Source organism: Argiope bruennichi, chromosome 6, assembly GCF_947563725.1.
Source record: "Argiope bruennichi chromosome 6, qqArgBrue1.1, whole genome shotgun sequence".
Lineage (NCBI taxonomy): Eukaryota > Metazoa > Arthropoda > Arachnida > Araneae > Araneidae > Argiope > Argiope bruennichi.
This window is the reverse complement of record NC_079156.1, coordinates 50,505,469-50,519,843: the sequence shown is the minus strand read 5'-3', so window position 1 is coordinate 50,519,843 and position 14,375 is coordinate 50,505,469.

The window sequence follows — 14,375 nt, the reverse complement described above, 5'->3', positions numbered from 1 at the left end:
TATAAACAAGTTTAAAATGTGGTAGTTTTCAGCTATATTTTTAAAAAAAAAAATATTTCACAAAAATAACTTTAGCATTGTCTTTAATTAAAAAAACAAACATTTTCAATGATAATCATTTAATTTCCATTACAATTTTTTTCTAATTTTAATTTCCAAATTTAATTTGATACACAATCTGCTTCAATGTTTTTACTATTAGTATGAAATGCAAATTAAATTCATTGTTTCATTAAAAAATTCAGTTAGTAGTTTTACTAGCACTATGATAAAAAAAAAAAAATGCTTTCTTTGGACTTTTGCTCTGAAGTAGAATTTTAATTTCCACGACACATTTTAATTTGCACGTGCAGTAATTTGTAATTAATTAACTTAATTTAAGACCACATTTTTCACTCTTATTAAATAACAAGGAAAAATTTTAAGTAAATACATTTTATATTAATAGTTTAATAATCAGGAAAACCAATATTAGCTCGCATTCTAACATTCTGAAGCATATGGTTCGGTTAAAATATATGGCATTCATATTTTCTTAAAAAATGACGTCACTACTCCTACTCTAAACAATTAATATGAAAAAGAAGTTATTCATACAAGAAAATAACAATACATGATTATAATGCCAACTATCCATCATTTTTTTTTTTGCAGAAATTTGCTGTATTTTATTTGGCTTTAAAGTTGTTTGATTGAAATATGACGAAGTTTTGAGAAACTTTATTCAGTTTTCCAATATATATATAGATACATACTTTCAAATATATTATAAAAACACCGATAACTTCGCAACTGCATATCAAATGAATTACTAAATAATCTTCAAAATATGGTTTGGCACCATGTCTTTTAGTCGCCAAATCTAGCAACCCGGTACCTCATATTTAAAAATTTCAAAATGTTGTCGTAGAAAGATGTTTTCTAGAAAGCACTGCGAGATGATATCATATGATGAAATAAAATTAATTTATGCTAATTAAGATACATATCATATTTAATTCTTTTCTAACAAGGTGGTCCACAGGAAACGGATGTTTTTAGAATAGTTTATTCTCTGCTTGTAAAAATATCCTATAGGTTTGCTAAATTACTATCATCATTACAATCTTACTTCCGAATAAATTAAGGAGAATTAAAAAGAGGAAAAAAGGCAATAAAAATATCATGCTAATTAATAATCACGTAAAATAAAATAACTAAGTGTCATTTAATTGTTTATTTCACTTATTATTCTGTCTCATCCTGAAGCAATTTCTGAATCCGTGTATTCTCAAAAGAGACTTACTTCTAGTATAGAAATTCAAAGATTATAATTTTTTTTTTATCTGGGGGTGTATGAATCCGAACATGAAGAAATTATAGCCCCCCCCCCAAGAAAAACATTTTGAAAATTAAAAAAAATTAAGTCTGTCGGTTATATAGATTTTATTTTCGTACAGTTTCTCCAAAAATAAAATTTTCAAACATCTCTTCTAATCACTAATAATAATAAAAATGATTGTGCGTATTTTGGTGTTCTGCAGACCAGACTATTTGACCTAGATTTATCAAAATTGGCATAACTATGGTTTGGAAAGTGAGAATGTATACTTTGGAACGATTTTTTAAATTTTAATTAATTAATTAAAAATTGAGCCAAATTTTGAGGTACAACTTCACAAAATATTCCAATACAAAAATTATTTTTACATCATCTTAAATTTTAAAAAATTATCTTTTTAATGATATTAATTTGATATTCAAGCAAAACTTTCTTAAGTATTAGAATTTTTTTAAAAAATATTTTTGCCTAATTTTTAAAATTAGATTGCATTGTTGTTTTGAAATTCAAACTGTTCATCAAATATTGAATCGTTTGATTTTTTCTTCCTTTGAAAGCTAAAGAAGAAAGATTTTGTTAATTATCTGTGTAATTTTCAAGACGAATAAAAAAATGAAATTACAATACCTCGTAAGTTAGAAGATGTGTAACCGGACATTAACTCTTTTAATAAAGTTGTGACGTCATAGGATTGGTCTCCATTAGGAAAGTTCATGTATTCATCGATCAGAGAATATACAAGGCAATTAAAATAACGTAGCTTTAGTGCGTGACAATTTGGCAGAGTCATTGTACGTGAAAATAACGGAATATCTATCTATCTATCTAAAAGTAATGAAATCAAGTAAATAAGAAATTCAAATTAAACCAAATAAAAAAAGAATCCGGCTCGAAGACTTTTTTAATGGTCACCCTCAGGCAGGGATTAAAAAAAAGGGATTTTTTCTGTGAAGGAATGAAGACTAGGTAGTCTAATAATGATTCCTCGTGATCCGAAAATCCCCTGAAATTAGGACCAAGAGATATACCATTTTAACAGATGCAATACAAAACAATAAATTAGAAGAAAATATCCACTAATAAGTAAAAATACAAAAACAAAAATAACAATAATAACAAAAATACCATATAATTACACTCAAACCAGTAATGCAAACAAAAAGGAAAGGATATACTAGCAGCAGGCAAAGAAATTTTAAATTATCGATTGTGATTCCCGCTTTTTAAGACTAACGTATTTAAGGTAAAAAACAAAAACAAAAAACATATATATATATATAAACGAAAATATATCTATCTGGAATTAAATAAACAAACATCCCCGACGAACCAGTTGGTTGCTAATGGAAAAATATAATAAAGATGAATATGTGCTTATGTTAGTGCTTTTTAGTTTTTGTACTTCAAACTATTTGAAGTACAGCAACTAAATTCAATAGCATATATATATTGAAAGTGCATCTCGAAGCGATTTTTTTGAAAGTTTAATTAATTAAAAATTAAGCTGTATTTTGCTATTTTTTCGCTATAACTGCTGAAAATATTACTGAATAAAAACCGATTTTACTCATTTCCAAAATTTAAAAAATTGCCTTTTGAACCAATTTAAAAAATCAATACCAATTTTATAATCCCAATTTCATTGTCACACGAATTTTTCCTCACTTTTGACACTTTTTTAAAAGTATTTTTTGCCTGGTTCGCAGTATTTATATTGTTGACCAATATTTGCATTGTAATTACTTTTAAACAGTTTATATTATTTCCGCGAGCCGACGTCCTTGCATAGGGGTAGCGCATCTTTCCCATGATCTGGGCGTTCCGGGTTTGAATCCCGGTTCAGGCATGTTTGTTCTTCATCTGTGTTCTGTCTGTGAGGTGTGTGAATGTGCCCCCGTGTAAAAAGGGGTTGTGCAGGCGAATGTGTGAGTTTCATCTTCATATGAGCTAGAAGTCAGACTTCTGCCCTCGGGTGCTCAGGGGTCTTTATCCTCAGAAGCTACTGCAACCCCTTTCCGTGGTAGCGCGGACACGGCATCATCATCATCAATAGTTCCTCGTGATTTTCTTCTGTTGTTGAAAATTAGAGAAGTACGATTCTGTTTAATATCTGAGAAGTTCGTAAGAAAAATAAAAAGAAGTGAAATTTAAAGGATAAAGCGAACCGAAGATTTACATTTTTAATAATACTACTGATGTCATTGGATTGATCGCCATTAGACGGGTTCATGTACACAATAAACAGAGCATGTATCAGATTCAATTAAAATAACATGGTTTTAAAGTTTGATATAAGGAAATCATGTACACGAAATTATATCTACCCTATTTAAAGAAAATTAAATATAACCAATATTCCCGGCGAATCAACTGGTCAACGAAAGTGATTGGCTTTTAATAAATTAGAAATAATTAAAACACATTTTTTAAGAATACTTTTTATAGTTTTAGTTACTGCTTTTATACATGTATGTTGCAATGTTATTAAAAACATTTTTTTTGTGTGTTTGTGCATGTTATAACAATTACAGATAAATTATTACATGATTTAAAGTAAAACAAATGAATCAAACCTAAAATATAATTGTTATATGATACTTCGAACTAGAAATATGAATCTTCTTTAATTTTTCTCTATAGAACTTTAAATACGAACAATATAATTTTATCTAAGGCTTATAAAATATGGATTAATTATAAGGCTTATAAAATTGGGCAGTGAAATTCAATTAAAATTGCGTTTAGATTAGATTCATAAAAGTTTATCGTCCCCAAAAATTCTCAATTCCATAATATAGGAAATGAATTAAAAAAAAAGTCCTTAAAAATGAGCACAGTAACTCCATTATTGTACCCCACGTATCACTTTAAGCTATATATAAGTCAATACATTTCCTAATGTGATATCAAATTACGAAAGACGGCTACAGTTACAAGGAAGTTCCAAACGATTTCAAAAACAACTGCAAGAAAGTGACCGTTGATATAAATCGCTGCCAACTTCATTTCATCTTAGCACCATTAAACGGGCTTAAACCGTAATAATGATAGTATATCACCGAATGTAGACCAACGGCTAAAAAAATGCTTTTCATTCAGTTATGAGGAAATGTATTATTTTCGCACTTTCGCTTGAAAGGATCAGAAAAAAAAAAAAAATCAATGCCGTAGACAATAAAGTGGTGTTGGAGATGGATTTTAGAAGTGGGTTAAGAAGGTTTGGGCAATTTAATTTGGAGGAGGAAATATTGAAGAATTGAACCGTTTTTTTGATCGGAATTTTCATAACTGATATTTATTTGTATTTTAGAATGGCAACACTATTGTCATCAGTGTAGATTATCAAGATGAAATAAATTGGATTTGAAATTATATATTGGAGAACAGAGAAAGCATCAAAACTTTATGAATCTTTTTTGTTGTGTATGAAATTCAAGTTATACTAATTAAATTTGATTTAATTTTAAAAATTAAATTTCACGTTCTTCTAGAAAGCCTGATTTCACAAGTCCATTATATTTTTTGAGCCATTCAAATGTAATTCCCAATGTAAACAAATGATAAAATAAATAAATGTAGATGAGATTCTTTGAAATCTGAAGTATTTCATTATTTTCATAATTAAGGCCCTATTATTTGATTGAAATGATCTAATTTTGGCGAAAACTATTCCTCAGAAATGGATTAATTTCATACTTTCTTGTGAAGAAGTAAAAAAAAACATTAAGAGCACTGTATATACATATCTAAATCTAAAACAATATATTAAAAAAAATCCATTAAAAATTCAGGTACAACTTAATTTCCATGGCGACCGCTATTAAAATGATCCCAAGAATAACGCCAAGCAAAGTGAAAACCAAGGTGAATGTGTGTATGGTTGCTCTAAATATGGCTACTTTTGGCTGGTTTGTTTTGCATGATTTGGCGATTTATTTAAATTGGAAATAATATAAAATTGGAGATACGGAATAAATTATTGTAAGTTATTTATTATGAAATTCTTTATACACTTTTGGATCATAAAAATAACGAACATACCATTTTTATGAATTCATTGGCTACCAACAAACTAATAAAATTTTGGGTATTTTTTTAGTTACTAATTTGGCGATTTCAGTAGTCAATTTCAGTAACATATTTTTAAAATTTGGAGAAATTTTTCCTTGGCGCTTTTTCGTAGCTGTTAAAGCCGAATTGTGCCAAATTTAATCTTATTAATGTTAACATTTCAATAAAATCTATTTTGATTACATTTAGTTTACATGAATGAAAAAAAATTTATGTGTTACTATAATAATCATGTAAAGGATCTTTGAATAACATTTTTTATCGGCTGATCAGTAACATATATTCTGCGCCTTAAAAACGAATAAATTATTCAAAAATAAATTCTAAACATTTTTTTTATAAAAAAAAATACTACGAATAAATTTAAGATCTACCATGTTGCCATGACAACCTATTTCCTGTCACTTTCCATTCAAATATACTCCATATTTTTATTTTACTTTAGAAGGCTTTTAACACTAATATTCCGCGAGAAAGGAAGAGAAAACGCCTTATTCTCAAACAGATAAAAAATAAGAAAGTAAAAAATAAGGAAATACCAGAGAGCGAAAGAACATACTAGAAACAATTTTCGAAGCCAATAAATGCATGTGCATTATAAATAACACACATCCTTGGATTGTTTTTCTTTGTTTGTGGATTCTTCAGTGACCGGTACCAGTTTGCAAGGCCGTTCCACGACAGACGCCCTCACAACTATTGATAGGTGAAATTCTGCAGTTATATTATTTAAAAACATCTCAAAGGCCAAAGGTGGAATCTATGTTTACGTAATAAGAATTCAGATGAGTAGCAGATGGAAAGTTTATGATCATCTGTTAAAAAAGCAAACGATTTTATTATACAACGAAAAAGGACGTTCACATTCTTCCTTTTAACCTTTTAGAATATAAACAGCTAATAAAATACCTTAATATAATGCAAAAAATAATTCAATTATGGTAATTGAAGTAAGGTAGATAATAAGTTGTTTTTAAATAGTTTTCTTTTCTACTGTTATTATGTTATATAACTATAAATGCCTGTTTGTTTCATATTCAAATATATTAAATTTGTCTTACAAAATATTAATTATTTGCATTTATTTAATCTTTAACCTGTTATATATTTTAGCTAAATTTTGATTGCTTCTAAGTATGCTTCGTATTTTTGCGACTATTTCATAGCAGTAATAATCAAAATAAAACTAGTCAATTAATTTGTGTCGTTGTTCATTAAATAATGAAGCATTATGTTAAAATAAAAAGATTTCTAAAAATAATGAAATTAAAAGTAGCTTTCAAATTATTAGAAATAGAGATCTTCAAATAAATTTAATTATCTATATATAGCATCTGAGTTTAATTATCTATTAAAAATCATCGATTTTTCTGATAGTTACAGGGCAGTGATATTTACGGTGAGAATATTTCAGGAATTAAAAATTATTATGCATGGTTACTTCTTCTATTCTATTAAATCTTTTAAATAGATTCAATGCTCCCTGGATAGAGTAATTTGACACCTCATTAGAATTGCAACTAAGAATTATAACTTTGAATTTGAATACATACGGTCCAACAGAAATATCTATTTAATGATGAAATAATTGAAAAAGGAGAAAAATATCGCTTAAATAGAGCCTTAATGTTTTGCAAATTGGCAAGTTTCAATATTGTATTTAACAGATCAGTTTCCGCCAGTCCTGGACATATTCAGAAGCTCTAACGGTAACATTATTATAATTTTTTTCTCTTTTCTTTTGCATATTTATTCATACTAAAATGCAATAATACAATAAATGCTTAAATTTTATATAAGAAACATACATAAATATTTTGCATTTTATTTAAAATTTTTAAAGCTATTTTTAATTGAAAAAATATGCATTTAAATTTATAGTATAAAAAAATACGAAAATTCTATATATCTAGATAATATAAGATAAAAATTAACATAACAATATATTTATAATCAATTTGATTAATATAAATAAGTTTATTAAATATTTTATGGCGCTTATTTGAAGTAAATTCTTCTTGTAAAATTGTCAATCTTGATTTGACATTTCTTTACTAAAATGTTATATTCTATCGATAAAATATTTAAATAATTTAAATGATATAAGATATATAGATTTTATGATTGTTTCAAATATTTCATTTTTATCTTAATTAAATTTTCCATATCATTTCTATTTAAGATAATTTTTTTATCTTAAAAATCCTCAGCATTTCTATTACAAATCTGTTGTTTTTTTCCTGCCTTCCAAAAAAACTTGGTTCGTCTTAATTTTTTAAATAGTATATTATTTTTTAATTAAATTTTTTTGATTTTCTACATATTAATAATTATTTAATTAATTTTTTTTTCTTATAATTTATTTCATCAAATAACGATAATTGTTCTCTCAAAAGAAAGATAAACATATTTAATTTAAAGAAGACTTCTTGAGTTTATTCAGAATTAGTTGCCTTTGACAACCGATTGGTCCGCCATGATTGTTTACTTAAAATTTTCATTGTTTCCCTAGCGAAATATTTTTAAACTTCAAATTTTGATAGGAACATAATTTATAATATTTCAAAAGCCCTTCACAGTTTTGTTCATTTCCGTAGTTTTCTACAGAATTTTAAACTGGAAGTGTTTAAAATTTTTCTACCTCTGCCTGATCCTGAAACTTAAACATTAATTGTAAGTACAAAAAAGCAAAATAAAAATAAAATATGAAAAGCATGACTTATACTGAAACTTATTCAAACTGAAGAATAAGTCAAATCCCCACATCTTGATAGCAACAATAATAATAATACAGAGAAACAGAACGAAATATTAATAGCAACAATGCGAACGGCGAATTTCAACTATGAAATTTATTGTTGTAAAATACATTTAAAGTATTTTTAAAAACAATTAAAAATAGAAAAAAAATTAAGCAGCGAAAAATTTGTTATAATTGAAAAGATAATTTTTTGAATTTTAAGATACTGCAAAAATCATTTTGCTACGGTAATATTTTCGGAAGTTATCGCTTAATTTTTAATTAATTAAAATTCTAAATAAAATTTCGAAAAAAAAATCAACGCGAAAAGCACATTTTCGTCCTCCATAACAAATATGGTGGCTGTAAGTCAAACTATCTGGCCTGTAGAGCATCATACACACACACACACACACACACACACACACACACACACACACACACACACACACACACACACACACACACACACACACACACACACACACACACACACACACACACACACACACACACACACACACACACACACACATTTTCATCTTTATTATTAATAGAGAAAGAAATGGGATGGATTAAACTGTTATTGAAACCTATTCATTTAATATTCTTAATATGCAGAATATTTTAAAATCTGACTCTGAATTTAGATTTTTTGTACAAATAGAATTCAGAAAATGATTGTTTGAATATTTTTTGTACTCGCGCTTTCTGAGATAAGAAGTGTAAATGTGTCTGAATTATTGACACATTTGCACGTGAAAGTATTTATTAATAAAATCAAGTCATCGGCACAGTCTGTTTTATTTACTATATCTATTTACAGCATCTATCCTTTTTAACTTCAAAGAATTTTAACCTTCTTTTTCATAATTTTTAACACATTCATACAGTAATGCCAGCAAATTTCAAATTTTTTTTCTCAAATAGCAACTCATAAAATATGAACATTCGCTAAATTTCAATCACAACCATACAAAAACGAAAATAATTTTCTCAAGAATATTTATTTTTGCCTTGAGTTAAGATGTTGGTATTTTAGCAAGTATTTTATTTGCTGCCAAACGTTTCTCGAATTTGGCGACGAAGCATTCCATAATCTTAAGTCTAACCAAAGATTTTCACTAATGTAGAATTAAATCAGAGAGATACAAATCATAAAACTGCAATGTATAAGCGCAAATTCCAGCTTGAAGCTTCTTTTTTTTCATAAACTTTATATAATACAAATAATGTGTAAAAAATAATACAACCAGATAACCTTAAGTAGTTGAAGAATTATCGCCTTAAATACTTTGTTGCCATAATAACGGTATTGTTGTTTCCATGCATTAATTTATCCATTTCGTTTTTAATATTTCATCCATTCATGAAAAGTGATTGATACATGTTGAAATTATTCATTTAATTTGATATGCTTAATCAAAATATCATTCAGCAAAACGTAATCGTTTGGCATTTTGCATTTCGGAAGAGGTTGAAAAAATAAATTAAAAACACGAAATACAAAGACAAAACATAACTTTATTTTTAATTCACAGAAAAGAGTAAATAAAAATATAGTAAGAAAATGTTGCAATAGCGCAAAGTTAATTTTTTTTTGTCTTTTTTTTTAACTCAAAAGAATTGCTTTTCAAAAAAGATTCTGAACATCTTAAACAGCTTCCATTGAACTTTTTCTAGTTAAACGAACATTTCTTTGATGTAAAGAGGCTTTTGGCAAAAGTTTCGAAATTAAACATCTTTAGGCAGCCACTTTTGTTTTGTTTGCAGCTCAAAAGAATTTTGATTGGATGAAAGAATTCCCGCCTTTCAAAAGATTTTGCTTCAGATAATGGAACATTCTTTACTCTTTCTGCGACAGAGACAATATGCATAAAATGTAACATAATTACCTTACATTTTAAGTGAATAAAATCAAAAGTGTTATAAATAGTTATGGTATTTTGAAGTATGTGTTAAACTTCCAATTAATATGAAATAATTGTGAAAAATATCATGTTTACAAAGCACTTAATTTTCACTTTAAAGCAAATAAGGAAGAAAAAATTCAACAAGAAACTTGTATTTTTTTTTTTTTTTGAATATTTTCAGCAAGTTTTAGGATTTTAAAGCATATGTAAGGCAGTAAGTACTTCATATATTACAAATTAGCCACTTTTGGCGACGGTATCTTTATACACACATTTATATCGAAAAAGAGATCAGCAATCCTCTTAAAAATGGATGCATTAAAAAGATATTTCACCATTACTCGATTCCGAAGTTAAACCTTAATCGTAATACAATAAAAGTTTTGAAATTTTGCTAAAACGGTGTATAAATTCAAAATTTATTCAAAAATCGAAAAATAATCCGAATCTTCATATTTTGATCATCAATAACGGAAGAAAAGTTATCATGAAATATTTATGGCAACACTTAAAAATGACTCAGTTTTATTTAAACAATGAAATATGTTTAAAAAAAATATCTGCATAGCAGTGAAATTGTTGTTACTGAAAAGAAATCTTTTTGAATTTTAAAATGATGTTAAACTATTTTGTGCTAAAATATTTTCGGCTGTTAAGGAAAAAATAATGAAAACTGCGCATATTTTTTATTAATTAAAAGGTTAAATAAAATTTCAGAAGAATGACTCCTAGGTGCACATTTTCAGCCATCAATGTTCATCTATGTCAAATTTGACAGGTCTTGTCTAACAGTCATCCTGGTACAGCGCCAATACAGATGAAAACACACACGTTCTTCCTTATTTTTAATTAGCCGTCTTTGGTGTCAAATTGGTTCCCTGAAATTAATGGTAATATTTTTAAATTTCCATTTTTGATAGACATATAACTAATGTTATTTTTGAAATCAACATCGTTCTATTCTTTGCGTTATGCAAATGTTAATTTTCTGTATGTACTTTTATATATACAATATTTTATATATACAATTACTTTTATATATACAATTACTTTTATATATACAATATACAATATCACAGGAAAGGGCAGAAGAGTTTAAAAGTGGACAAAATTTTAAAAATTTAAAAAAATTTTTTAATTTTATTTTCCAAGTTAAACTTTAATTGTAAAAACGAAACAAATTAAAAAAAACTTTATTAGAAGCATGCTTTATTCTCAAACCTACTCAACATGAAAAAACGAATCTTCATATTTTATCATTAACTATAAATAAAAAAAGTCAAGATGAAACAAATTATCTTATCATTTATATAAAAAATAATTACCATTTTGGAGTTAGATTCTCCCTAGATAGTTGAATAACCGTCATTGTGATAGCTTGAAGTCAAAAACTGAATTTGATTCCAAATGGCTACCATCAACCACGGAACAAACTTCATTATTAGAGTTCATTTAATAGAGTGGAGGTAACTGAAACACCACAACGTCTCTATACTCATCAGAAGTTAGAACCTACATAATTATGCAGCAATATCCCACCCACGTGGTTGCGATGCTCCCTAAGTGACAGTTTTTGAATGAAACAAAATTAAATAAAAGTGGGATACTAGGATGATAGGTAAAAATATACAATAGAGAAATAATTTAAATTTTAAAATCATTTTTCTAGTCAGGACGTTTTATTATGATAAATAATGAAAAGAAAGTTGTAAATATAAATACTATTTCAGTAATTCTTAAAAAATAATAAACAAATAAAGAATGAAGAACATTATGAAGAATAAAATTAGAAAAGTGGTATTCTATGAAAGGTTACGCAAAGGAAAGGCTATTTTAAATTTAATTTAGATCAAGAAATCTGAAAGACTTGAAAAAAGAAAGAATCATGAATTTTCAAGCAATAATAAAAATAAATATTTTATAAATAAAAGAAATACCCCCCATGAACATTTTAAATCAGAAATTACGAAAATGCAAACTACTTTTTGATACTTGAAAGTAATATTAGAAATTAGGTCAAATTTCGGATGAAATTCAATTTGCATTATTAGAAAATATGTTTGTGGTCAAATGTTGCGAGGATTATAGAAATAAGCGTATTTATATATATTTTTTTATCGAAGAGTATCGATTAGTAGGTAGACGATTACGTGACCTTGGAGCACTGAGATACAAAATCGAATTTTAATAGAATTCTTTCGCGTTCTGAATCAAATGACCTGAAATGTTTATAAGGAAAGAACTGACTATTTTTTTACAATTTAATGCTTCAGTTAATATTTTTTGTTGGAGGCCAAAACTTTACCTTCTGGATTTTAATCACAAAAAAAATTAATCGAAACTCAATTATATGTAAGTTTTTAATTTCCGCTTTGAAATTGAAGTAATTTCTTTCTATTGCCAATGGTATATACGTAAAAAGCGAAAAAAAATCACAAAAATATAAATGCAAACGATATTTCTGTACTTCTTTATTTATATCAGAATATAATAAAAATATTCTTAAAGTCCAGTTTGTGGATATTAAAATTTCATTCTTACACGAACAAAGCAGAACAAAAATATTAGTTTAAAAATTTTTTATTTAAAATTTTGTGAGTATTTTAATTATATTCTAATATAGAAAGCACAAAAATATCATTTTAGTCTATTTTATCCGATGTCGTTTCTAAAGTACACTTACTCTCATATTTTCGATAGCTGCTATTATTTGACGATTCAGAAAATCAGAAAAGTTTACAAATCTTGTACATTATCCATAAACTGAGCATTGCGTACTCAAATTATAAACATCTGCGCTTCGCACGTGCATAAGTAGAGGAATTAATTCACGTGACGTCACCATCAAATGACTGCGCATGTCATTTAACACTATATTATACGCTCTTTTATGCCGTTACGTCCATGATCATGCTTTAAAATGCGCGTTGGATTCAAGAATTAAATTTGTGCCCCACATTTTATGACTATCATATGTACGTGAGTTGACTTCATTTTCATTTGTAGGATGGTTCAATCCAATATTAAGAGGCAATTAAAAAGTGAAGTGATTAAATAGATTTCTATTTCTTTTGAATAAAACAGATTACAATAAAAACTGCTAATATTTGACGACACATAGTGTCAAAAAAGTGTACGAATATTGTGCATTATCTATGAAGCGAGCAAAAATATTTAGATTGTTACAGAATATTTGCTAAAAAATAAAATGAAAAGATAATTTGTGCATATTTTATACTAATTTATACATTCACATATGATCATAAGCAGCATGCAATGGTTTCTGTATTAGATCAACGATTATTTAACGAATATCTTTTTGCTATAGATCTAATAATAATAATTCAGTTTCGAGGTCAAAGGGTCTAGGTTCGAGACTCGCTTCCACAGTAGATTTATCGTGTACGTAAGTTTGGTATTCGAAAAACAACATCGTTGGTGTGGCGTGGATGTTTGGAGAAGGGGTTGTCGTTTGATTAGACGATATCCTCTTCGCTAAAGTACAGTCCAAGAATCCCCTTTCCTACACACCCCAAAAAAATCCTAGTGATGTTTTAAAACAGGTTGTAATTAAATTGTAATGCACTCTGTTTATAAAACCGTTCACCCTTTGGACATTTTCTTTGATCTTATTCTGACAATAAATAGGAATCACTCAAAGACAGTTTAAAGGACGCCATTTGAAGGACGCACAATTCTATATACCAAACGATATCTATGTATTATACGAATTTCGACTTTTCAACAACTGGCAGAATTGCTCAGTTCTGCTAGTCAGCAAACGATAATAGAACAAGGAATGGAACACGGGCGAGTTAAATTCGATAATAAATTCTTGGAGCCTGAAATTCGTTCGAAGATGTCCCCAAATTTTGAGATGGAATTCTGTGATGCGAAGATATTGATTCTTCAGTTGTGTCGACCGAGCATAAAAGACTTTTGAATTGTATTTCTTCAGGCAGAGTGACTCTTGAATTGTTGCATTTTATTTTGAGACAATAAAGAAGTACATTTGTGGGGATCTCAAAGGTAAAATAGACTTAAGATATAAGTCGAAATTCTGAAAACTAGACACAAATATATCCTGTCAGGAAGTAAAAAGATACAAAGGCAAAAAAAAAAAAAAAAAAAAAAAAACATTATAACTATTAGTGAGCTATTTGCCTGCCATATGAACAGTATTTATTAATTAAATGACTTAAACCGATTTTGAAGAATTATTTTTTATCAAAATAAATAAAAATAATATTTTTAAATTTCTTATTACTATTCGTTTCAGAATTCGTTCATTGTTCTTGTGTATCTCTTGTCAAAGGATATAAAGGCAAAA